The sequence below is a fragment of the Pristiophorus japonicus genome, chromosome 18 (assembly GCF_044704955.1).
Source record: "Pristiophorus japonicus isolate sPriJap1 chromosome 18, sPriJap1.hap1, whole genome shotgun sequence".
NCBI lineage: Eukaryota > Metazoa > Chordata > Chondrichthyes > Pristiophoridae > Pristiophorus > Pristiophorus japonicus.
Genome location: NC_091994.1, coordinates 100,881,334 through 100,906,988, shown reverse-complemented (window position 1 = coordinate 100,906,988; position 25,655 = coordinate 100,881,334). Strand labels below are relative to the sequence as shown.

Sequence of the window (25,655 nt, the reverse complement as noted above, 5' to 3'; positions counted from 1 at the left end):
AGAATCTTCTCGCTGGACGCTATTTCTTACCTTTATTATAGAAATTTTTGCCAGCGTTAGTTGCAGAACCATAGCGGCGTTTCTGGGCAGCAATCGAGCGGTGAGGGGCTTTAGGGAAAGTCTAGCCCCTTGTATTGTACAATGAGAAAGGGTTAATTCATAACCTTGTAGTAAAGGGAAGAGTGACCATAATATGATAGAAGTTTATATTAAGTTTGAAAGTGATCTAGTTCAATCCGAAACTAAGGTCTTAAATCTAAACAAAGCAAACTACATAGGTATGAGGGGCAAGTTGGCTAAGTTTGATTGGGAAACTACACTAAAAGATATAATGGCAGACAAGCAATGGCAATTTAAAGAATTAATACATAATTTACAACAAACATACATTCCTTTAAGGCACAAAAAACCCCACAGGAAAAGTGGTCCAGCTGTGGCTAGCAAGAGAAGTTAATGATAGTATTAGATCAAAGCAAGAGGCTTATAATGTTGCCAAAAAGAACAGTAAGCATGAGGATTGGGAGGATTTTAGAATTCAGCAAAGGAGGACCAAGAAGGAAGGAAGGGAAAATAGAATATGAGAGTAAACTAGCAACAGACATAAAAACAGACTGTTAAAGCTTCTATAGGTATGTAAAAAGGAAAAGATTAGTGAAAGTAAATGTGGGTCCCCTACAGGCTGAGGCAGGAGAAATTATAATGGCAGAGAAATTAAACAAATACTTTTTGTCTATCTTCATGGAAATAGATGCAAAAAACCTCCTGGAAATAGTGGAGAATCAAGGGTCTAGCGAGAATGAGGGACTGGAACAAATTAGTATTAGTTTTAAAAAAAAGTACTGGAAAAATTAATGGGACTGAAAGCCGATAAATCCCCTGGACCAGATGGCCGACATCCTAGGGTTTTGAAAGAGGTGGCTATAGAGATAGTGGATGCATTGGTTGTCATCTTCCAAAATTCCATAGATTCTAGAAAGTTTCCTGTGGATCGGAAGGTAGCAAATGTAACCCCATTATTTAAGAAAGGAGGGAGAGAGAAAACAGGGAACTACAGAGCAGTTAGTCTGACATCAGTAGCAGGGAAAATGCTAGAATCTATTATTAAGGACGTGGTAACAGGGCACTTAGAAAATAATAATAGGATTGGGCAGAGTCAACACAGATTTATGAAACAGGAATCATGTTTCACAAATCTGTTAGAGTTTTTGGAGGTTGTAACTAGCAGAATAGATAAGGGGGAACCAGTAGATGTGGTGTATTTGGTTTTTCAGAAGGCATTCGAGAAAGCAAGAGGTTATTAAACAAAATTAAGGCTCATGGGATTGGAATATACTAGCATGGATTGAGGATTGGTTAATGGACAGAAAACAGAGAGTAAAAAGAAAAGAAAGACTTGGATTTGTATAGCGCTTTCATGACCACCAAACGTCTCACAGCACTTTACAGTCAATTAAGTACTTTTGGAGTGTAGTCGCTGTTGTAATGTAGGAAACGCGGCAGCCAATTTGCGCACATACAAGCTCCCACAAACAGCAATGTGATAATGACCAGATAATATGTATTTTTGTTCTGTTGATTGAGGGATAAATATCGTCTGGGACACAATAAACGGGTCATTTTCAGGCTGGCAGACTATAAATAGTGGGGTACCACAAGAATCAGTGCATGGGCCTCAGCTATTCACAATCTGTATCAATGAATTGGATGAGGGGATCAAATGTAATATATCCAAGTTTGCTGATGATACAAAGTTAGGTGGGAATGTAAGTTGTGAGGAGGATGCAAAGAGACTTCAAGGGGATATAGACAGGCTAAGTGAGTGGGAAAGAACATGGAAAATGGAATATAATGTGGAGAAATGTGAAGTTATCCACTTTGGTAGGAAAAATAGAAACCAGAGTATTTTTTAAGTGATGAGAGATTGGAAAATGTTGGTGTTCGGAGAGACTTGGGTGTCGTTTGTACACAAATCACTGAAAGTTAACATGCAGGTACAGCAAGCAATTAAGAAAGCAAATTGTATGTTGGCCTTTATTACAAGAGGATTTAAGTATAAGAGTAAAGATGTCTTACTGCAATTATATAGGGCCCTGGTGAGACCACATCTGGAGTATTGTGTACAGTTTTGGTCTCCTTACCAGGAAGGATATACTTGCCATGGAGCAAGTGCAACAAAGGTTCATCAGATTGATTCCTGGGATTGGGGGTTTGTCCTATGAGGAGCGATTGAGTAGACTAGGCTTATATTCACTAGAGTTTAGAAGAATGAGAGGTAATCTCATTGAAACGTACAAAATGTTTATAGGACTTAACAGGGTAGATGCAGGGAGGATGTTTCCCCTGGCTGGGGAGTTTAGAACCAGTGGTCACAGTCTCAGAATAATGGGTTGGCTATTTAGGACTGAGATGAGGAGAAATTGCTTCACTCAGAGTGTGGTGAATCTTTGGAATTCTCTGCCCCAGAGGGCTGTGGATGATCAGATGTTGAGTATATTCAAGACTGAGATCAATAGATTTTTGAATATTAAGGGAATCAAGGGATATGGGGATAGTGCAGGAAAGTGGAGTTGAGGTAGAAGATCAACCAAGATCTTATTGAATGGCGGAGCAGTCTTGAGCAGCCAAATGGCCTACTCCTGATCCTATTTCTTATGTTCTCCATTCTCACATAATCAAAAATGGTTTGCAAACTCTGTTTTCATGCAGTGCCCCTTTAATGGCTCACACAGCCTGAATTCCTGTCTTGTAATACCAGGTGCCTTATCTTCCTGTTTTGAGAATCTATACGAGGTACTTAATCCAGAATTACTTTCTAATAAAGTTTAGAACTTGTGAATTTATAGATTGAAACAACAGTTACATCACGCTACGTGCTGCTCATTTGTGTATTCACATAGCTTCTATCAAACGTCTTCAACTTAGACCAGCTTTGGGGGTCTCCCAATGAAAGTTCAGGACTATTTTTGTTTAGTCATTGTTGGGGCTAACATGAGGTGTTCACTTTACACAGGAAATCTCTCAGACAAGCTTGCTATATTCATCTTTTAGATGATCCAGGGTCAACTATGTTTGAGAGCTGTAGAGATCCCATGATCCAGGGTCTAACATTATGTCTGAGAGCTGTACAGATTTCATGATTCAGGGTCTAACATTATGTTTGAGAGCTGTAGAGATCCCATGATCCAGGGTCTTACGTTCTGTCTGAGAGCTGCAGAGATCTCATGATCCAGGGCCTAACATTATGCTTGAGATCTCATGATTCAATCCTGACTTTCAAGGTTAATGGGAATGTATTTGAAAAGACAATCAAGATCAGTAAAACCCTTCCCTCTGCATGAACGGTTGTGAAAATTGCGGATAGTAGCCTGAAAAGGAAGAGATAAGTGAGGCACGAAAGAAAAAGATTAAATCACAAGCAGAATTTTCTAGAACAGCAATTTGACGTAACAAAAATAAACTTTATTTATGAGCACAGTGCTTGTACATACTCAGAGGAGTCAAGCATGTACAGAAAGACTGTCTTACAGTTTGCTCTGTACAAGACTCCCTTCCACTCTGCCCCCCGCACCACCAGATCTAGCTTAGCCCTCCCTTAGTGGATGCAGGCACTGCAGCTCGGGAGAAATGGGCAGCACAAGGTCAGAGGCTGGTATTATTCCAGTATAAATCGACTGTGAATAATTATTAGCTTTCAGACACTCGGTATCTACATCTTTTTCCAAAACAGACAGCTTCATGGCCATCAGGTTTCCATACCTTTCCATGCTGTATTTAGTTATTGCATCATAGACAAGTGTTAAGGCTATGGGTGGACAGGACAAATGTTTCGTCCTAGTTTTGTGGGGAGCTTTGTGGTCGTTAGAGCGGTTATGTTTAGAATAACTTCACAAGACTGTATATCTTAAGCTCAAACTGTTGTGACCTCGGTCTCTTTACTGTAACTCCAGAGTGAGGAGGCAGCATGGTAGACTGCCTTTTATACCTGCTTGCCCAGGGTGTGCAGGTGACCCTTGGGCCTCCCACAGGTGCGCCCCCGGTGGCAAGTCTTACACATTGGTAATGTTTACATACGTAACATCATTCCCCCCCCCCCCCCCCAAAGTCTTATGTACAAGCTATTTACAAGTTGAGGCGATCCGGGGCTCTGCGTTCCCGGGTTGATTGCCTGAGTTGAAGTCCTGGCATGGGTGCGTTGGTCGGATCATTGCTGCGATGTAATGTGGCTGGTCTGATCGGACTGTCAGGCACGGTGGGTTCATCCTCGTGGTTGACCGCGAGATCGATTGCCGGTTGGGTGTGTGTGAGTGGATCAATGATGGTAATGTCCTCTTCAAACTGTTCTTGGTTGTCAGTGAACCGCAGTTTGGTCTGATCCAAGTGCTTTCTGAACGTTTGTCCATTCAAAAGTTTGACAACAAACACAATTCCCCTCCTTGGCTAGCACAGTGTCAGCAACCCATTTGGGACCATGACCATTATTAAGAACAAACACAGGGTCATTAACTTCAGTGTCGCTTGATACAGCCGTGCGATCGTGGTACATGTTATGCCGATGACGCCGGGTTTCTCCATGATCATTGAGATCCGGGTGGACCAAGGAGAGCCTGGTTTTGAGTGTTCTCTTCATTAGCAATTGTGCAGGGGAAACCCCGGTAAGCGAGTGTGGTCGCGTGCGGTAGCTGAGCAGAATCTGAGATAGCCGGGTCTGCAGGGAACCATCCGTCACGCGTTTCAATCTCTGCTTAATGGTTTGGACTACCCGTTCCACTTGACCATTGGATGCGGGCTTAAACGGCGCAGACCTGACATGCTTGATGCCATTGCGGGTCATGAACTTGTTGAATTCTGAGCTGGTGAAGCATGGTCCATTGTCACTAACAAGGACATCGGACAAACCATGGGTGGCGAACATGGCCCGGAGGCTTTTAATGGTGGCAATGGACGTACATGACGACATTATTGTACATTCAATCCATTTAGAGTAAGCGTCCACTGCTACTCGGAACACCTTTGCTAGAAAGGGGCCAGCGAAATCTACGTGGACCCTTGACAACGGTTTGGAGGGCCATGACCCAATGGGGCCTCCCTTGGTGCATTGCTCAACTGTGAGCAAGTGTTGCATTGGTGTATGCATGACTCCAATTCCGAGTCAATGTCGGGCCACCAAACATGCGACCTGGTGATAGCCTTCATCATGACTGTGCCTGGGTGGGTACTGTGAAGGTCGCGTATAAACGTTTCCCTGCCTTTTTTTGGCAAAATTACTTGATTTCCCCCATAGAAGGCAATCCGAATGGATGGACATTTCGTCCTTGCGTCGGTGGAATGGCTTAATTTCGTCCTGCATTTCCCTTGGGACCGTCGACCAGCTCCCATTGAGGACACAGCTTTATACTTGTGATAGCCCTGGGTCCTGGCGAGCTGTGATGGGTGACCCCTTGCTCTCAAAAGCATCCATTAAGAGGAGCAAGTCCGCGGGTTGCACCATTTCCACCCCGGTGGTAGCCGACTGAGGGCATCTGCACAGTTCTCCGTGCCTGGTCTGTGACGGATTACATAATCATATGCAGATAAAGTTAGTGCCCACCTTTGGATACAGGACGAAGCATTGGTGTTCATACCTTTGCTTTCTGAGAACAACGAAACGAGCGGCCTGTGGTCGGTTTTGAACTCGAACCGGAGCCCAAATAGATATTGGTGCATTTTCTTAACCCCGTATACGCATGCTAATGCTTTTTCAACCATACTGTAGGCTCTTTCAGCCTTCGATAAGCTTCTGGACGCATATGCAACCAGTTGCAGTTTGCCTGAACCATTGGCTTGCTGTAACACATAACCGACCCTGTATGAAGATGCATCACAAGCTAGCACTAAACATTTACATGGGTCATACAATACAAGTAACTTGTTGGAACATAGCAGGTTTCTGGCCCCGTTAAAGTCTGTCTCTTGAGCTTTACCCCAAACTCAGTCGTCATCCTTGGGTAGCAATAAATGCAATGGTTCCAGCAAAGTGCTCAACCCCAGTAGAAAGTTACCAAAATAGTTGAGGAGTCCCAGAAACGAACGCAGCTCCATCACATTCTGTGGTCTGGGTGCATGTTTGATGGCCTCCGTCTTGGAGCCCTTGGGTCTGATGCCATCCGCCGCAATCTTTCTCCCCAGAAATTCGACTTCTGGGACAAGGAAAACACACTTGGAGCATTTCAACCTGAGTCCCATTCTGTCCAGTCGCTTGAGAACCTCTTCCAGGTTGTGCAAGTGTTCGGTGGTGTTGCAGTCAGTGATCAAGATGTCGTCTTGGAACACCACGGTGCGCGGAACCGATTTCAGCAGACTCTCCATGTTCCTCTTGAAGATGGCCGCAGCCGAACAAATCCCAAAGGGGCACCTGTGGTATATGAACAGTCCTCTGCGCGTGTTGATGCACGTCAATTTTTTCAAAGGTTCAGCCAGCTCCTGTGTCACGTAAGCAGAGATTAGATCCAGCTTGGTGAACAACTTCCCCCCTGCTAGCGTAGCAAACAGGTCATCCGCTTTGGGTAGTGGGTACTGGTCCTGTCCTGTAACGAGACTCGGTTGATCGTTACCTTGTAGTCCCCGCAGATTCTAACGATCCCATCGCTCTTCAACACCGGAACAATTGGACTGGCCTACTCGTTGAACTCGACCGGCGATATGATCCCCTCTCGTTGAAATCTGTCCAGCTCGATCTCGACTTTCTCTCGCATCATGTATGGAACCGCTCGGGCCTTGTGATGAACGGGTCGTGCATCAGGGACTAGATGGCACCTGTGAAGTTGCCGATGCCTGGCTCAAATAATGATGGGATTTTGTTTAGCACTTGGGCGCACGAGGCATCATCTTCCGAATTCAGTGCTTTACTGTCGTCCCAGTTCCATCGGATCTTTCCGAGCCAGCTTCTGCCGAACAGCGTTGGGCCATCGCCTGGTACAATCCATAGTGGTAAATCATGCACAGCTCCATCGTACGACACCTTCACTGCCGCACTGCCAATGACTGGTATGAGCTCTTTGGTGTAAGTGTGCAGCTTGGTGTGTATCGGACTTAGTTTTGGCCTTTGTGCCTTGTTGCTCCACAGTTTCTCAAAAGCCTTCTGGCTCATAATTGACTGACTCGCCCCCGTGTCCAATTCCATGGAAACTGGAATACCGTTTAATTTGACTTTTAACATTATCGGAGGGCTTTTGGTGGTGAAGGTCTGTACGCCATACATTTCCTCTTCAGCCTTGGGTTGAGTTGCCTCTCTTACTCGTTCAGCGTGATCCGCACCGGATCAGTCATCTTCTGCCGACTCTGCCACGTGGTCAGTCGCAGCACATCTGCACATTCGCTGGAGGTGCCCCATTGTTCCACAGCCCTTGCACACGTAGTGCTTGAATCGACATTAATGGCCATTAATGGATTCGCATTCACGCCCCACATCGGACTCTGAGTCATCCTAGGTCTGGCCTCTGCGGGCGTGTAGGCCCTGCCATATACAGTTCTGCCTGCTGAAGGCGTTATTTTATGCACAGTACTTGCCAGCGAGTCCCGATGCTGCAATGATATCTGTTTAATGTTATCGTTCGTGGACATAAAAGCCTGGACGATCATGGTGGCCTTGCTCAGATCTAGGGATTTGGCAGACAGCAGTTTGCGAAGAATGACCTCGTGGCCGATTCCAAGCACAAAAAAGTCCCGCAACACTTACCCCAAGAATCCATAAAATACGCATGCTCCCGCAAGGTGTCTTAGGTCGGCGACATAGCTCGCCACATCCTGGCCCTCAGAGCGGTGGTGCGTATAAAAGCGATACCTGGCCATCAAGCTGCTCTCCTTTGGCTTGAGGTGTTCCCGAACCAGCGTGCACAACTTTTCATATGTCTTGTCCATTGGTTTCATCGGTGCTAGCAGATTTTTGATGAGGCCATATATCGTGGACCTGCAAACGGTGAGAGAATCGCCCTGCGCTTGATCGCGGTTTCTGCCTTTTCCAGCTCATTGACCACGAAGTACTGGTCAAGACGCTCAACAAAGACTTCCCAATCATCACCCTCAACAAATCTCTCAAGAATACCAATGGCAGCCATAACGGCATGAAAGTTCGTGATCTGTTACTCGTCGCCAATTGTTATGTTTAGAGTAACTCCACAAGACTGTATATCTTAAGTTCAAACTGTTGTGACCTTGGTCTCTTTATTGTAACTCCAGAGTGAGTAGGCAGCATGGTAGACTACCTTTTATACCTGCTTGCCCAGGGTGTGCAGGTGACCCTTGGATCTCCCACAAGTGTGCCCTCTGGTGGCAAGTCTTACACATTGGTAATGTTTACATACATAACAAGAACCATCAGTAATGGAAGCAGAACTGCTGATACCAGGCCGCAGCAAGGCCCTGTTCCATTATACATCCCAAAAGCCAAGGCACCTTTGTTGTTTCAGGCTCTGGTATGTGTGATTTCTGCCAAGATAGCAGTGAGGGAGTACTATGTTTGGCTGCCTCTTGTCCCAGTGTATGACTGTCTCTAGTCCGGTAACTATGTATGGCTGATGACAATCATTTGGTAAACAGCTCTCTGATATTGCATGATGCTGAATCCCATTGCCTCCAAGGTACTGAGACTGTTGCATTCAGAGTGCCTTGGGAGTCCTTTGGGACTACAGGCTGGTGATCCGGGCTTTATTGATATCCAGCTTTTCATCCAACTGTGAATTCAGGACACACCAGTAATAGGATGGATCGGATTGCCGGAGGCAAAGTACGACGGAGCCCATCAGATGCAGTGAACTCTGACGGTTTTGCGAGTACAAATAATTCTATTATTTTCGCGGATGATGAGTTTCAGGTGTGTGGACCATGGAAACACTGGCCGCAGGAGAACAGGTTTTCTCAGCTGAACTTGAGAATACAATTTTACAGAGAATGAAGTTTGCTAGGATTGTATATGTTTAACATAGTGTCAGAACCAGGAAAGGGAAAACAAAGAGCAATAATCGTTTGAAGAAGCACTTAATTCCCCTTCAATTTAATTGGAGATTGTATTTTTAATTTCTTGCTTTTAATGGTGTTGCATTGGCACCAATTTCACTCAGCAGGTTCTCATTTCTCCTATCAAACATTCATATCTATTCTCCATGGCCTAGTCTTGCTCCACCACCATCGGTTTACCGCCACTCTCTTCTCCTCTCATTCCCTCCCTGAATCCCTCCCTCCCCCTTTTTCTGCTCTCCCTTCCTCTCTCACTCTTTTTGTCCTCTTTCCTTCCTTTGCCTCTGCTGTTCTCTCCTCTTCCCACACAACTGACAGTATATGGAGAATAGCTTCTCTCTGTGTGTTCTTGATAAATGGGTTTTGTCCCACGCAGTACATAGAGGAAATCTTCACACCCGCCCCCTCATCCCACCCCCCCACCGGATTAAAATGTATTGGTCAGTGGGAATCAGGAGGTAAACTCTCCACTGACTGGAGTCATACCTAGCACAAAGGAAGATGGTTGTGGTTGTTGGAGGCCAATCATTTCACCCCCAAGACATCGCTGTGGGAGTTTCTCAGGGCAGTGCCCTATTTGCAACTCCTCAGATAATGAAGCAGTCCGTGCCCGCATGCAGCAAGACCTGGACAACATTCAGGCTTGGGCTGATAAGTGGCAAGTAACATTCGCACCACACAAGTACCAGGAAATGATTATCTCAACAAGAGAGTGTCTAACCACCGCCCCTTGACATTCAACGGCATTATCATCGCCGAATCCCCAACATCAACATCATGGGGGTCACCATTGACCAGAAACTTAACTGGACTAGCCACATAAATACTGTGGCTACAAGAGCAGGTCGGAGGCTGGGTATTCTGCGGCGAGTGTCTCACCACCTGACTCCTCAAAGCTTTTCCACCATTTACAAGTCACGTGTCAGGAGTGTGATGGAATACTCTCCACTTGCCTGGATGAGTGCAGCTCCAACAACACTGAAGAAGCTCGACACCATCCAGGACAAAGCAGCCCGCTTGATTGGCACCTCATCCACCACCTTAAACATTCACCCCTCCACCACCAGCGCACCGTGGCTGCAGTGTGTAACATCTCCAAGATGCACTGTAGCAACTCGCCAAGACTTCTTCGACAGCACCTCCCAAACCCACATCCTCTACCACCTGGATGGACAAGGGCAGCAGGTGTATCGGAGCACCATCATCTCCAAGTTCCCCTCCAAGTCACACACCATCCTGACTTGGAAATATATCGCCGTTCCTTCATCGCCACTGGGTCTAAATCTGTGAACGGCCTCCCGAACAGCACTGTGGAAGTACCTTCACCACACAGACTGCAGCAGTTCAAGAAGGCGGCTCACCACCACTTTCTCAAGGGCAATTAGGGATGGGCAATAAATACTGGCCTTGCCAGCGAAGCCCAGATCCCAGGAACAAATCTTTTTTTTTTAAATTAAGAGATAAGTAATGTATTCTCGGTGCAGAGCTGCTACTTGGGTTTCTCAAAGGGTTAATGACACTGGCCAAGGCTGAGATCCACAGAGACTGCAACACCAGGACACTGAGAGGGTTAGGCAATGTATCTCACCACTTGCTGTAAACTGCTGTTTAAATGAGAAGCTGGGTTCGTAGCCAGTTGGCAGGCAGCTTAACATTTCCTGCTCTTCTGCTATTGTTTCCCCATAACCATAGTTCAACATCCCATCTTGCAGTGTTTAAAACACAATGCTGTTACTTCACTCAGTACATCCCTCTCTGGAGGCCTGACTCTGTTGTTCAACTATATTTAATGCAGGGAGATTTTTCTTTTAAAAGCCAATAGCTCTTGGAATTATTACTAGAAGCATTTTGTTTAAGATTTATCTCGTGCTTATTGTTCAGTTTGGGGCTTTCTCGGGATAGCCAATTGGCCAGTGGTCAGAAAAATCTGTTCAGGAAACTGGCCAAATATTGCAAAAGGCGCAAGTCTTCCTTCATGTCATTGCATTTGTCAACTTGGCTAAACAGCTAGTGTTGACCCAACAGAAGTGTTTTTAGCTGTCTGTTGATTAGACTATTGAGAAACGAAACCACATCATTATCTGAAGTTAAATGTAAACCTGTGTTTTTATTTTGTAAAATAAAATAAATGTTCAAATCATTAAACAGCTACTGTTATGAATTGGGTTTTCCCACCTGTCCTTTTCCTACTATATTGCTCCCCACTACTCCCGAAAAGGCACTGGCCCAGGCCAGCATCCTTGGGTACCTCACCCAGGTGGCCATTCATGTATGAGCCGAGACACCGAGTGTTGGCCAGCTATTTAACTGTGGAGGTATCACAGCTGAGCCCAAATCCCTTTGCCCCTTGCTACCACTCTTCCCTCCTTTAAATGCCCCCTCAAAGCCTCAATGACCAGGTCTTCAGTCAGTTCCACCTACTCTTCTACCACTGCTCAGTATCTGACTTCACTTTTGTGAAGTACAGTGCGAGGTTTTACTACATTCAAAGCACTGTATAATTGCTGTTCCTGTTTCTTCCTACACACAAACATGCATGCAGGCACACACAAACATGTATTCACACACGCACACACTCATTCATTAAGACTTGCTGGGTAATGATGGGGAACAGGAGCCCAGGTTGGGTTTTCACCCAACAAGTGTACAGATACTGAGGCCCAATTGTCACTCCTTCTCCTGCCTCGATATAGAACGATTAATTCAGCACAGACAAGGGATAGAATCTGGGATTTTCTTGGTTAAACCAGGTGAGATATCTGGGGCGCTCCCATTTCAAAATGATTAACTAAACTCTTTTTTTAAAATGTCATTAAAGATATTCTGCTCATACACATGCAGAGTTGCTGAGTCTTGCTTCCTTTATTCCCACTTTATAACAATGAAACGGATGGAATATGTCCAGGGCAATTCTATTTTTAAAATCGCTCTTTAAGAATGGTGATTGTGATTTCTGGTCTGTGTTGCGTTAGCTGATCTGAGACAGGCAATTCTTGGGCTGCTACAATCTGCTTCAGCAGACTTGGACTGGGGAGAGGGATTAAATCAGCCACTGTACCAGCTCCTGATTGTTGTACACTGGCCCCTGCTAGAAACTGAGCGTGTGTGTATGGACATCAGGGGATGGACAATGCTGCCCTGGAAGAGTAGATTCTTGAGATGCTGAGTGAACTGACCTTGCACGATGACGTGGGGTCAGTATCTTTAAGCATTCATGTCATGCTCCTGGGGGATTAGTGGCTGGAATATTGGTCAGCTTCATCGCTGGAAGGGTAACAGCTGCTCTTAAAGCGCCAACGTTTTTTTTTTAATCCCTTGGCGCTATGAAGAACTGGCCAGTGGAGGCCAAGCAAATGCAGGGGCACAGACTCTAGGACTCTATTACAAAGAAAAGGCTGCCCTGGAGACACATTATTTTAATATATGGCCTCACTTCTACAGTCATTGTCAACATGCGCTGAGCATCTAGAGGACTACCCAGGAGCACCAGTTGTGGTGTGGGTCTTCAGTCCTATTTTAATAAATGTCATGGGGCTAGAACCTCCACTTTTGTGCTTATCGCCCAAAAATGGGTGTTGTTTCCGGCGTGGGCTGGGGAAAGGGATTAAATCAGCCACTGTACCAAAGGGTTTTCTGATCGCCGGCTTCTCGCCCATTCTCAAAACACCTAGTTTCCATTTTTGAAAATGGGCGTTACCGTGAACGATATCAAACGGGTGGTAGCGTAAATTTTTTTTGACCTTCTGCCGTAAAGTGTGGCCGTCCTTAGCAACGGCATGGCAACGCTCGATTCCCGCGAATCAGGAGGTCAAGAGTCATCATGACATGCGCAGAAGAGGAGAGAGAGAGAGGGAGCTCAGAGGCACTGAAAGCATGTGTGGCTGTGGTGTGTGCTTGTCTGGCTGTTGTGGGAGGTACGAGAGAGATTCACCGGCAGCAAAAAGCCTACTAAGCACTAAGAACACAGTTGGCACCGAGTTTTTGTCCAACAAATAAGATATAACATGGAAGGGATGGAGGAGGCCCTGGAGCTGGTAGCCAGGAATGCTGGTGGCAGAGGGCTCTCAGTGATCCCGGAGCGCCGCACTGCACCCCAAGGTGCCGCAACCCCATTGCCAACCACACGAGAGCCAGCAGCAACATCTTGCTTCTGGCTTGGAGCACGTTCCCACCTCGGGACCGTCCTCTCCCGTCCAAGCAGTGGTTCAGCCGTCATCCCCACCCCCGCCCCCCCAATGAAGCATCGCCTGAGGACCTCCTCGCCAGGTGGCTTGGAGTCAGGAGGGGAAGGGGTAGGGTGGGGAGGAGAATTGGGGTGGGGGGGGGAGGGGGAGGGAAGGGTTGGTTTGTACAGAAATACTGATGATTTCAGACTAATGTTCAGTTTAAATGTTTTTATTTAACAAAACCTTGTAGCACATTGGCTCAGATAGCTGCACCGTTACACGCTGGTGATTCCTTAACATCAAAGGGTATAATCACACTTAACTTCAATCAACTTAAACTTTAACTGTCACCAAGGTGATGCCCACCATTGATGTATGACCTGCACACCCAGCAGTGTGTCAGCCTTGTAAATAACACCAACGTTCTTTCAAAGTGATCATTGATGAGCTCCTGACGTAAGGCTCTTGCAACTATCATGCCACCATGGGCCCTTTCATGTGGTCTACAGGGGGTGGGGGCGGGGCATGGTTTCAGCGTCAGCCTGATTGTGTGGGTCGATGTCAGCGTCAGCCTCCTCGTCCTCCTCTTCCTCTCTCTGGTGAGGTGGACTGTCAGACTCATCAGGCAATTCTTGTCCTCTCCTGATAGCCAAGTTGTGTAGCATGGAGCACACCACCACGAATTGAGCTACCTGCTCAGGGTGGTATTGGAGCTCGCCTCCTGAGTGGTATAGGCATCTAAAGCACTGCTTTAGGAGGTGTGTGGGGTTGCTGACCCATCCACCTCCATGGCACGAACCTGGTATTGCAGTACTTCCAGGAACGGTGCTTGGGCTCTAGGCCTTTTGACTAAGAGCATTAGCGCAGGGTGATCCTTGATGTGTGCAAGGTGACCTCTGGCGTTTGTGATCTGACAAAGAATTGGAAAGATTGGCTACGAAAATTTAAAAAAAAAATAAATTAAAAAAAAATAAAAAAAATCTAAAGCACTGCTTCAGCACTCCACTGGTTTTCTTCAAGATATTGCAAGTTGCTCTGTGGCTCTCATTGTATTGCCTCTCGGCCTCGGTGTGGGTGTCACGCAGGGGGGTCATCAGCCAGGTGGCGAGGCCATATCCTTTGTCACCAAGCATCCAGCATTGACCTTGTGGCTCATTGTTAAACAAGTCAGATACAGTGGTCTCACGCAGGATGTGAGCATCAGGGATGCTGCCCGGAAATTGAGCATTCACTGCCAGTATAATTTGCTGGTGGTTGACAACCAGTTAAACATTCAGGGAGTGGAATCCCTTGCGGTTCCTGAAAACATCAACATCCTGAAAAGGTGCCCGCATCACGATGTGCGTACAGTCTATTGCTCCCTGCACCTTGGGGAAGTTTGCATTTCTGGAGAATCCTAGAGCCCTCTCACTCTGTGCCTCCCTGGTCATAGGGAAGCTGATCAAGTCCCTGCTGCTTGCGTACAGGGCTTCAGTGACCTGTCTATTGCAGCGATGTGTGGCATGCGGAGGAAGTCCGCAAATGTCGTTAGCAGTGGCCTGAAAAGAATCTGAGGCATAGAATGATAGTGCCGTGGTGACTTTGACCTCGATGGACAGTGTAGTACTGATGGTGCTGGCAGGCTGCAGATCTGCCCTCATCAGCTGGCATTCCTCAGTGAGAACCTCTCTGTGGAAGCGCAGTCGCCGAAGACAGGTGGCGTCGGGCAAGTTGAGGTAAGAATGCTTTTCCTTGTACTTGCGGGGCGTGTAATGTCTGGTCCTCCTCATCTGTCTATCACTTCTTACATTGGGCACATAATGCAGTGGAGCGTTCCTTTGGCGATGTCCAGTCTGCTGCATGTATTTGGTCACCAAGAGAGGATGAGAAAGGACAGACCCCATTGCAGTAGCTCTCTGTTTTCCACCGATTGGTCACAAACAAGGAATGTCCCGACAAAGACATTCCCCCCTCCCCCCACACACTCTTCCCCCCCTCCCCCACACACTCTTCCCCCCTCCCCCCACACACTCTTCCCCCCTCCCCCCACACACTCTTCCCCCCTCCCCCCACACACTCTTCCCCCCTCAATTCAATTCCAATCGGTCACAGTATGGTCAAGATGTTTTTACAGGTGTTCATATCAACTCCAACGACCTGCAGAGTACATCCGAGCTCCGCCGAAGTTGAAGCACAGCAGCCTTTCTTTAAAGGACACGACATGTGATCAAGAACATAACATCCATAACGCTGTGATTCGTTCCGGTTAATTCCACTTTTTGTGGGCGTTTTTTTGGGCGAGCGACATTGTGGGCGCTATGTGTGCGAGGTACTGAAATTGACGATGGGCGATCTCCATGGTCGTTACTTTGGGTAAATATGCTCTTTATGACAAAAAACAGTGGACGGGCATTAATATTGAACCTCGGCGTTAATTCCATGCAGAAAGTAACGCTGGACGATATTATGGGCGTTGAATTCGCCCATTAGGCTAATTCTGCCCGAATAAAGTGGACGCGGTAATATTTTATCTCGGCATTATGCACATGGGAAAAGTAACGCTCGCCGATAAGTTTCCGAAAAATGCCCGCCAGCTTCCATTTTGTGCCAAGATGGGCGATATACATAATTTCAGCGGGAAAGTGGGTGTTAAGCATGCAAAAAAAGTGAAGGTTCTAGCCCATGGTTTCAACGTGTTTTGTGTGCAGTTTATGCATAGGTTCCTCGCCACTTCACAGCCCCATTGTCATCTTTGCACAGGACACAGTGTAGGCCTCAGCTTTCCATTCCCAATAATGGTACTTGAAAAGCTACAGGCACTTCACATTGCATTATCGGGCCCTAAGAGAGAACAGGAATGGATTCGGTTGTGAGGTCCTCCACAATTGAATAGGTAGGCAATACTCACCTCCCAGGCCTGCACAAAAAAAATGGCAACCCGGGTGAGGTACTTGAAGAGAGGAGATTAGTCCTCAATTAAAAAATTGTCGGGAGATATTTTGCTCAGGGAGGTGATTGGGCAGCTTAGGTGTTGTGGTTCTATGTTGGACCTTAGTGCCACTAGGCCTGGGATTTAGGGATCTCAGGCCTGATCATTGTCCAGTCACTCCTGCTGGAAAGTGTTCGAGTAGTTGTCTAGAATTTGAGTGAGGACAAGAATATGACAAGCCCCAAGCGGTCAAATATCTAGCTGGCGCTCATTTCCTTAACTCACATGTGAAGAATGGCCGTGTGGTTGAGGTACCAGAGAGCAATCTGGCCTAGAGAACCATATCTCAGAAAGATGCTTTTATGCTTTTCAGACCGAAGGGCCACTTCTCGGCGTTCCGTCGTCTTCTGAGCTGGGAAGTTCCCGGTGAACTAGCACACACAGGAAGACCACCTGTAGGTTGTCATCAGCTCTCCTGGGAAAAAAAACATCGATGCCATTGGGAAATAACTCAATGTTTCCTTCTGCTGAAGGTGACTTACCCATGAACCCCACCCAAAATACCTCGGCGTTACCCTGGACAGGACTCTCACCTATTGGCCTCATCTCACCAACACTTGCCAAAAAGTAAAAACCAGGGTGAACCTGGTCCGGAAACTCACTGGAGTATTATAGGGAGCACACCCAGAACACTTTACACCGCAACAGTGGCCCTAATCTACTGCTCTGCCTCATAGTCCTGTTGCCGCCAAACAAAGATCGTGGACATGCAGCTAAATGCTGCCATGAGGACTGTGTCAGGGATGCTCAAGTCCACTCCAATTGTGTGGTTCTCAATGCTATACCATGTTGCCCCACCTGCCATTCACCACAACACCAACGTACTCCATGAGATGAAAAAAATCATGAGCAACATCGACCGTCTTAGTCACGAAGACTTGAAAAACCCACCACAAAAGCACTTAAAATCACACTGGCCATTCTGAGAAACAGCAGCCAATATTCATGCAGCTGGTATCAACCCACTATCCAAATGGACAGAATCGTGGGACGAATGCAACATATGGAACCAACCCATCATCACTGATCCAACAGCAAAGGTCCCTGACTTCGATTCCCTCGAAGACAGTGGACAGCGCTCAACCCAATCTGCACAGGGCACGGACGGTGCAGCCACCTGCTCCACAAGCGGAAGATGAGGGACGAATCAAAATGTGACGGTGGCCATGAGTCCCAGACCATGGAACACATCACACCAACCTGCCCAGTAAGATCTATTGCACGAGACAACGCATTTCTCCACTCAGCACCTCGAGGCCATTCAATGGATAGCCAAACTAGACATCCCATTATAAGCTTTTCCTGTCATGCGAAAGTTGTAATAGTATTATCTCAGCAAGAGTCATAGGGATTGGGGAGGATATAAATAAATCTACAAGAACTACAGCATGGTGTGTAAAATAATGAAGGGAATTAACAAAGTCGACAGGGAACGGCTTTTCCCTCTAGTAGTGGAGTTCAGAAGAAGAGAACAGAATCTCAAAATTAAAAAGCTATTCAGGAATCAACTTCTTCACACAAAGCATTGTGAGAATGTGGACTGTGATGTCTCAGAGGCCATAGATATGGAGTCAACTGAGGTGTTTAAAAGGGAGATAAAAACTTACTTGGGGACTATGGCTATTCAGGGATTTGGAGAGAAACATGGAACTTGGGGATTGAAGTTCTATGTTTCTCTCCAAAAGACATGGAACTTCAATCCACTAGACATGCTGTGGCTGGGAAAATGGTGGAGCAGGCTCGTTGGGCCGAATGGCTGACTCCTGTACCTGTGTTTGTTTGCAGTAGCACAGATCAGTAAATGACAAATTAATAAACTCACCTAGTTCTAGATGTTTTATTGTGGCAGTCTTAATAAGAATTCAAAACTAGTGCGTAAATTTATTGCAAAAAAATAACTAAACACGATATACACCAGTGAGGAAAGTCTCAATATCTGCCCTTCATGTCTCAACAAAAACTTAGTTTCCATAGGTTAATAGGTTTTTTTAAAAAAGCACAGTACCCTCAAATTGCCAATAGGTGTCTCTAGTACACACCAAATATACTATTTAGCTCTGGGCTAGAACCTCCACTTTTTTTGCATGCTTAACACCTATTTTACCACTGGAATGACGTATAACGCCCATGTATCACCCATTTTGGCACAAAATGGAAACTGATGGGCTTTTTTAGGAGACTTATCGGCGAGCGTTAGTTTCCCAATGGACTTAACGGCGAGAAAAAATATTACCGCCCGCCACTTTTTTTGGACGGAATCAGCAGAATGGGCGAAATCAACGCCTATAATATCGCCCAGCGTTACTTTCCGCACAAAATTACCGCCGAGATTCAATATTAATGCCCGTCCACTGTTTTTGGTCGTAAACAGCATATTTACCCAAACTAGCGGCCATGGAGATCGCCCATCATCAATTTCACTACCTTGCACACATATCGCCCACAATATCGCTCGCTCAAAAAACTGCCCACAAAAAGTGGAGCTAACCGGAACGAACACCAGCGGTGTGGCTAGCATTTGTTAAATCCCACTCTTACGTGAGGAGCTGATATCGGAAAGATTTGCCTGAAAGAGCACTGATGTGAGTGACAACGTTGACATACTGCTGTGTGTGTGCAGCTCAGACATCAATGGTGCCCATCACCTTGGTGCCAGTTAAAGTTTACGTTGATTGATAAGTTGTATTTAACTCTTTCATGGTTAGGAATCACCAGTGTGTAACGGTCCAGCTATCTGAGACAATGCGCAACAAGGTTATGGTCAATAACAAAAGTTTAATACCAACAGTGGTCTGAAATCATAAGTATCACAGCCAATAACACCAAACCCCAGCCCACACCCCACTTTTTCCACCATAGACATAAATCACATGTTCAACGTGTCCACCAACACAGAATACAAAGGCAAAGCAGGAGCGTGGTCCCCAACCCCAATACATTGCAACAAATTGCATACACCCAGATGGAGATATAACACAGCCATCACCTGCACACTGGCGACTCACTTTCCTTCCCTCCTCTCCTTTTCCCCACCTCTACCCCTTCCCCCCCTCGCTCCATGGTACCTGGCCGAGGAGCTCCTCAGACGGTGCCTCATTGGGGGGGGATGAAGGCAGATGCGGTGGTTGCACGGGTACGGGAGCGGGGGGTGCCGAGGGGGCAACATTCTCTGATGCAGAAGCAGGATCTTGGTCCTTGCTCTCATCTGTCGTTCGCAGTGGTGGTGCGGAACCTAGGGATGGAATGCCGCGTTCGGGGACCAAGGGAGACCTGTGGCAGCAGATCCTGGCTATCGCATCCAGGGACTCCGCCATGCGCAGAATGTACTCGGTCATGGTGACCAGGTGTCGGGATATGCCCCCCAATGCTTCGATGAGTTGGTCACCAATGTCTACAGTCCTCCTGGACAACTGTATCATCTCTCCGCTGTCATGTCGCGCTCGTGGAACAGACCTGCCGTGTCCACGAGGCCTCCATGGGGTCGGTGTGTCCTGGGGACAAATGGGGTGCCCTGTGGAGAGGTGCTTGGGGCCGGCACCTCCAAAATGGAGGCGGGAATGACCGGAGGACCACTAGATGGCCTTGGGGTGGACTGGCTTCTGGAGCGAGGCGATGCAAGCTCTTCAAAGTCCGCGCTCGCATCCGGCGAGAACAGACCCAGCGGATTGACGGGCAATAATCGGAGCTCCTCAGCACCAGATGTAGTCGGATCGTCTGCCGACTCCTGCCCCGCGCCCCTACCTCCTGGCCTCTGTGGCCTTGCCTGGGTCCACGCTGCTGGCTGAGCTGCAAGACACAAATGAGGTTATTAGAGGAGAAGTGGGTGCTAGGGTGACAAGGTGAGTCGAGTACTCCACACAGCATATGCATGACTGGAGGGTAGCTAATGTAACACCACTTTTTAAAAAAGGAGGGAGAGAGAAAACAGGGAATTATAGATCGGTTAGCCTGACATCAGTGTGGGGAAAATGTTAGAATCAATTATTAAAGATGAAATAGCAGCGCATTTGGAAAGCAGTGACGGGATCGGTCCAAGTCAGCATGGATTTATGAAAGGGAAATCATGCTTAACAAATCTTCTAGAATTTTTTGAGGATGTAACTCGGAAAGTGGACAAGGGAGAACCAGTGGATGTGGTATATTTTGGACTTTCAAAAGGCTTTTGACAAGGTCCCAGACAAGCAATTGGTGTGCAAAATTAAAGCACATGGTATTGGGGTTAATATATTGACGTGGATAGAGAACTGGTTGGCAAACAGGAAGCAGAGTGTCGGAATAAACGGGTCCTTTTCAGAATGGCAGGCAGTGACTAGTGGGGTGCCGTGGGGCTCAGTGCTGTGACCCCAGCTATTTACAATATACATCAATGATTTAGATGAAGGAATTGAGTGTAATATCTCCAAGTTTGCAGATGACACTAAGCTGGGCGGTGGTGTGAGCTGTGAGGAGGATGCTAAAAGGCGGCAGGGTGACTTGGACAGGTTAGGTGAGTGGGCAAATGCATGGCAGATGCAATATAATGTGGATAAAAGTGAGGTTATCCACTTTGGTGGCAAAAACATGAAGGCAGAATATTATCTGAATGGTGGCAGATTAGGAAAAGGGGAGGTGCAATGAGACCTGGGTATCATGGTGCATCAGTCATTGAAAGTTGGCATGCAGGTACAGCAGGCAAATGGCATGTTGGCCTTCATAGCTAGGTGATTTGAGTATAGGAGCAGGGAGGTCTTACAGCAGTTGTACAGGGCCTTGGTGAGGCCTTACCTAGAATATTGTGTTCAGTTTTGGTCTCCTAATCTGAGGAAGGGCGTTCTTGCTATTGAAGGAGTGCAGCAAAGGGTCACCAGACTGACATATGAGGAGAGACTGGATTGACTGGGCCTGTATTCACTGGAGTTTAGAAGAATGAGAGGGGATCTCATAAAAACATAAAATTATGACGGGACTGGACAGGTTAGATGCAGGAAGAATGTTCCCGATGTTTGGGAAGTCCAGAACCAGGAGTCATAGTCTAAGGATAAGGGGTAAGTCATTTAGGACCAAGATGAGGAGAAATTTCTTCACTCAGAGAATTGTGAACCTGTGGAATTGTCTACCACAGAGAGTTGTTGATGCCAGTTCATTAGATATATTCAAGAGGGAGTTAGATATGGCCCTTATGGTTAAAGGGATCAAGGGGTATGGAGAGAAAGCAGGAAAGGGGTACTGAGGTGAATGATCAACTATGATCTTATTGAATGGTGGTGCAGGCTCGAAGGGCCGAATGGCCTACTCCTGCACCTATTTTCTATGTTTTTATGTTTCTAAAAGCACCAATGCTCTCAAAATCATCACAGACATCACATTTCATGACCATCAACACATTGTGCATTGCAATGATTTTCATTAGGCCAGCATTATTTCTATGACACTTTTAGAAATCATCTATCATATATGATTGTTCAGATATGAGTTGGTGTGGCATCTATTGACTTTAGATCACGCAATGGTGTAAGCTTTACTCACGTGGCATCACTTCAGGGACTGCAGATGCGTCCGTGGCTGTCCGGGGGTGCTTCCCCACGAGTGCGAACACTCGCTCCTCCATCTCAGTGATGTCGCTGGGGACTGGTGGCCCTCCACCCATTCGCCTCTGCACGGACCTCATCGTCGATAGCTTCTTCTGTAAAAGGTGACAGGACGACATGGCATGAGATCATTGCGTGATATCATTGCTAGGTACTGTCACAGAGACTGATACAACACATAACCAACAGATGTAATCATGATTATTATGATTATTATCATTCTTTACCTAAAGATGTACACCGTGACCGCAGGCTTTGAGTAAAATATTCCCGGTAAAAGTGCAAGACCTCACATCTGCTGATAGTCATTCATGACTGTTACAAATCACATTATATAAATACATAAGTACATGTAAATCAATGTAATACTTACTCTTGTGGATCCCACAAGGTCGTTCCATCGCTTTCAGCATTGGTTGCCCTCACGCACCTCGTTGGTCGTCGACAAGACCACCTCTGCTATCTCGGTCCATATCCTCTGGTAGGCCTTTGGGGTGGGCTTCTCACACCCTCCCTGTGAAATCACCCCAGCGTAACTCGACCTCCTGCAGGAGGGAGGCATTTGCTTCGTCCGAGAACCTCCTGGCTCTTTTGCGGCCTCCAAAGTGCTCCTCTCCCACCTCACTGCTCTCTCCAGCCCCAGCCTCCACAGCGTGCTGTGATGCCTCCTCCTCTCTCTCTCCATTATAGGCCAAATTCTGTCAAATATGTGGCTGGTAACAGCTACTTTTTGTTTGCCTACTTGCTGTGAAGCTCTAAAGTCTCCCTCCTTCCTCCCAAAGCAGCCACACCACATTCAGCCACGCCTTCAGTCCCTCTGAGCTCCCTCTCCCTCTGTCTCCTCTTCTGCGCATGTCATGGTGACCCTTGACCTCCAGAATCGCGGGAATCGAGCGTTGCCATGCTGTTGCTAAGGACGGCCACACTTTACTGCCGAAGGTCAAAAAAATTTAACACTACCGCTCATTTGATAACGCCCATTTTCAAAAATGTAAACTAGGTGTTTTGAGAATGGGCGAGAAGCCAGCGATCTGAAAACCCTTTTTTACCGCCCATGCCGGAAATAACATCCATTTTTGGGCGATAAGCTCAAAAGTGGAGGTTTTAGCCCCATATTTTCAGGGCAAACTGGTGACACCTAATGGCAGAATGCAGGTTCAACATCAGCTCCTTTACTTTTGTTGTTCAGCAAAGAAAATCCTGATGCCATTCTTTTTTTGTATCTCCTTGTCTTTCTCAAGCCAAGCCTGTAAGAACACACCGGATAATATTTCAAAAAATAATAATGCTAGCTCAGAATCAGGACACAATCACAGCCAAAAGCAGCACCGGCAAACCTGACATTTGTTTGCAGATGATTTCAAAATGACTTGTTCTTTTCTTTAAAACAAATATTTTTTTTGCCAAGATTTTTGCCAAAATAGTGATAAATGATCCAGGGCGCAGAGATAAACCACTGCGAGGTGAGATTACCAAGGCCACATACTAGAATTCCCAGCCGGCTGGTACATACACTGCAGCCTCTGTTCGTGTTTATTTTTTCTGCTCTTTCTTGGCTTTTGTCAATCAGTGAGTAAGATGATAACTCCCAACTTATAGTCATTTCTGATTCCTTCTCTTGCTCACTCTCTCTCTCTTTCATGATGGGCAGCTTGTTCCTGGCGCCAAAGTGCTGGTGGGCTGAGCAACTAAGGAGGGGTTTAATGTGTTTGGACGTGGGGAGGAGGGGGTCTGTCCCACATTACTGCAATCACAGTCTGTAGTGCTGACCACTAAAAGTGGAGGGAAATAATCACTTGCTCGCCAGAGCGTCAGAACAAGAAGAGGACAATGTGGTGGGTTTCAGTCCATTAACCCTGCGCCTGCTGCAAACAATTTGCAACCCCAAAAATTAGACCTTTATAACAGCGAGAGGAGCGGACTGGGGTAAATTGATCTGTTGTTAAGAGAGAATCATACCAGCGAGACAGGGAATATTGTGAGATTGGTTCTACTCTTGAAGAAAGGAGAAATCTGTTCTCCCATAAGATCAGCAGGATTTTAAAAAATTCGTTCCTCAGGTGTGGGCATCTCTGGCAAGGCCAGCATTTATTGCCCATCCCTAATTGCCCTTCAGAAGATGGTGGTGAGCCGCTTTCTTGAACTGCTGCAGTCCGCGTAGTGAAGGTGCTGTTAGGGAGTGCCAGGATTTTGACCCAGCGACTATGAAGGAATGGCGATATATTTCCATGTCAGGATGGTGTGTAATTTGGAGGGGAACTTGGAGGTAGTGGTGTTCCTATGCGCCTGTTGCCCTTGTTCTTCTAAGTGGTTGAGGTCGTGGGTTTGGGTGGTGCTGCTGAAGAAGTCGAGGCAAGTTGCTTCAGTGCATCTTGTAGATGCTACACACTGCAGCCATGATGTGCCAGTGATCGAGGGACGGAATGTTTAAGGTGGTAGCTGGGATGCCAATCAAGCGAGCTGCTTTGTCCTGGATGGTGCAAAGCTCCATCAGAGATGTTGGAGCTGCACTCTTCCAGGCATGTGGAGAGTATTCCAAGTGAAGAGCTGAGCCATACAGACCAGGGAGGCCCCAGGTTCAAGCACTGCTCTGCACTGAATTAGTCAGAGCAATAGTAGGGAAAGCTACAATTGGCTTCAGCGTCCCTGGGATAGGGAGCAGAAAATCGGCCAGTGTTTCTGATTCTGATCTCGATCCAGTGACTCCTGGTGAAAGTGTCTCCATGTGGATTTCAGATGTGGACCGAACCAGGCTCAGCTGTGATGCCTTCCCTCACCCTGCCCTCCCTGCACCATGGGACAAAAACTTGGCCACACTCAAACATGAGGAATGGTCATGCAATATATGCACCAGTGAGTATACTCACAAGCTTGTAAAGCTGTTGAATTGAAAGTGGCTTAGCCAGTCACGTGATAATCACAAAACTCAATAAAACCTGAGTCAATTGGGTTCAGGGGATCCACAATGAGGCATGTGGTTGTGAACCTGGTGGCTGAACTGGTAATGTGTAGTGTGATTGTTAAACCGTTGCTAATAAACCAACTAGTTCTTAATAGCAATGTGTTGTTATGAATTCTTACGCAAAGAACCCAAAGCAAATACATTACAGGTCACATGGCTGTGATATGGGAGGGCAGGAGACTCAGAAGAAGAGGGGTGAAAATTAACCAGGAAAGAGAATATCCAAGCCTTGATAAATATGTTTATTTAGATTTGTTCTCAGGATGTGGGTGATGTTGCCCATCCTTCTCAGCCTTGAGAAGGTGGTGGCAGACCTTCTTCTTGAGTGCTTATTTTTACAACTGAGTAGCTTGTTTGGCCACTTTAGAAGGCATGGAGAGTCAACCACATAATGTGGGACAGAAGTCACATGTCGGCCAAGCAAGGTCAGGGTGGCAAATGCTCTTTGCTGATGGACATTTTTTTTTCATTCCAGGATGTGGGCATCGCTGGCAAGGCCAGCATTTATTGTCCATCCCTAATTGCCCTTGAGAAGGTGATGGTGAGCCGCCTTCTTGAACTGCTACAGTCCTTGTGGTGAAGGTGCTCCCACAGTGCTGTTAGGGAGGGAGTTCCAGGATTTTGACCCTGCGACGATGAAGGAACGGCGATATCTTTCAAGTCAGGATGATGTGCTACTTGGAGGGGAACTTGGAGGTGGTGGTGTTCCCATGCGCCTGCTGCCCTTGTCCTCCCAAGTGGTAGTGGTCGCGGGTTTGGGAATGCTGCTGAAGAAGCCATGGCGAGTTGCTGCAGTGCATCGTATAGTGAACCAGTGGAGTTTACGCAACTATTTGGCAGCTTTGATGGTCACCTTTCTGGTTTGAGCCACAAGTTATTAAATTCAATTGGAATGAGTGGGATTTGAACCCACGACTTACTAGACTGCTATCATAACCAGTAGGCTACAGTACCCTTCCATAGAGAAATAATGGAAGCCTAGAAATATCTAAAAATTAAAT

The 25,655-nt window shown here is 46.6% G+C and overlaps 1 protein-coding gene across 1 annotated transcript in view; it reads left to right on the top strand.

Moving 5' to 3' along the window:
* The window catches only part of prdm16 (PR domain containing 16), a 912,386-nt gene that overhangs the window by 596,567 nt on the left and 290,164 nt on the right, over window positions 1-25,655 (top strand). The window lies entirely within an intron of this gene.